Source organism: Diceros bicornis, chromosome 9 (assembly GCF_020826845.1).
Source record: "Diceros bicornis minor isolate mBicDic1 chromosome 9, mDicBic1.mat.cur, whole genome shotgun sequence".
In the NCBI taxonomy this organism is placed as follows: domain Eukaryota; kingdom Metazoa; phylum Chordata; class Mammalia; order Perissodactyla; family Rhinocerotidae; genus Diceros; species Diceros bicornis.
Window position 1 is genome coordinate 5,996,544 of NC_080748.1, and position 2,282 is coordinate 5,998,825.

Below are 2,282 nucleotides of genomic sequence, written 5' to 3' on the forward strand. Positions count from 1 at the left end.
TGACAAATTTATATTGACTCTTTCCTAATGTCAAACATCTACAGGCATATAGCATAGTTCAAGTGTTCCTGGATTGCCATGGTCTTTGGAGTGAAAATATAATGCTTTGAATATATTCACATTATTTGAATATCTTCAGCTAATAAAATATTTCTTTCTATTATCTACTTTTCTTGCTTGACTACTGAAGCTATGAGTATGTTTAAAATTCTAATTTGTAACAGATACTTAACATCATCAATTTCTTAGTAATTCAATTAGAATTTTAGTAATTCAGTAACTTTTGTAACCTACCTTTGACACTCATCAATGATACAAACTGCTTTGGAAGATGAAACATTAAAAAAGAACTTAAAAAAACCTCTTGCTACCCATATAACATATGGTGGTTTTAAGGACTAGGTCAAGTTCTACTTGTTTTGTAAATCTTTCCTTATGCTACTAATTATCCAGCTTGACTGTGTTTGATAATTATCATCTTCATTTGTGTATGTACCTCTACAAGTAGATCACAAGGTACTTGAAGTCAAATTATTTTCTTGTGTATATCACTGATAATTTTTTGCTCTATTTTCTCTCTCTCTTTTTCCCATTGAATTTCTTTTAGTCTGGTGTCACACATCCTAGATGGATTCTGAGCCTGTCTAGAGTTCTTCTGGGAGTAATTCAGTACACTTTTGGTGTTCAAGAAAGATGTGACTTTACTCATTGTGAGCTTGGCTGCCACTATTCTAATTGCTTTCTTCCAGAACTTTATTGTAATTTCTCACCTGCTGTTGGACCTCTCCTGATCTTTTCTTTTTTCTTTTTTTTACCGTATGCCAAGTACTGTGTTGGCATTTATTTTATTTTATTTTTTAAAAAATTTTTTGTTTATTGCAGTAACATTGGTTTATAACATTGTATAAATTTCAGGTGTACATCATTATACTTCTATTTCTGCATAGATTACATCATGTTCACCACCCAAATACTAATTACCCATCACCACACACGTGCCGAATTATCCCTTTCGCCCTCCTCCCTCCCCCCTTCCCCTCTGGATCTACTACTTAATGAAGGAAATCATACGGTATTTGACCTGAAACTATGAAACTTCTAGAAGAAAACATAGGCAGTATGCTCTTCGACATTGGTCTTAGCAACATATTTTCAAGCACCATGTCTGACGGGGCAAGAGAAACAATAGAAAAAATAAACAAATGGGACTACATCAAACTAAAAAGCTTCTGCACAGCAAAGGAAATCATCAACAAAACAAAAAGACAACCTAACAATTGGGAGAAGATATTTGCAAACCATACATCTAATAAGGGCTTAACCTCCTGATCTTTTCAATATTACTTGGGTTTACATTTTAGCAGAGTCTCAGAAGGGAGAGAAGATAAATATGTATGTGTTTGTATAATCTGTTTTCTATAACTAGAAAAAAGTACTGTTATGGTTGTTTTGGTTAAAATTTAAAGACATTAACTTAGATCAATGGTTCTTAAAATTTGATCCTTGGACCAGCAGCATCAGCACCCCCTGGGAATTTGTTAGAAGTGCAAAACCTTGGGCCCATCTTGGACCTACTGAATCAGAAACTTTAGGGATGATTCTGAACAACCCATGTTTTAACAAACCCTCCACATTATTCTGTTGCAAGGTAAAATTTGAAAGCCACTGATTTAGATAATTCGACGCGTCTTAGGGCATCATTTCTTTGTTATCCTCTTTGTTTTTATATTGAGTTAATTTCAGCTCTTCTCTTTATCGTTTCTTTCTTTTTGTTTAGCTTCTTTTTACTAATTAAAGTGTACAGTTAAATTTTAGTCTTTATTCTTTTCTAAAATAATCATCTATGTCTTTAAATTTTCATGAATTACTGCTTTTGCTATACCCCTACAGGTTTTCCAATATGGTGTTTCTATTACTAGTTTATAAATATTTTAAAATTTCCACTATATCTTCTTTGACCCATTTTCAGAAGTTTTTCTTTAATTTCTAAATAGAGGAATTTTTGTTTATCTTTGTGTAGTTCCATTGTGTTGTGTTTAGAGAAGGTGACTTTTGTAATATTTCTGTAAAAGGTAGAGACTTGCTTTATATCACTTTCTGTAAATATTCTGTTTGTGCTCGAGAAGACAGTACATTTTCTAATTATTGGGTCCATTCTAGATATGTGCAATAAGTCACACTTGTTTGCTGTGGTCTAAAGCTATAGTTGCTCTTGTTTTTTGTTTACCTGACTTGTCTTTTTTCTTGTTGGAGAAAGATATGTTGGCTCTCCCCTTCATATA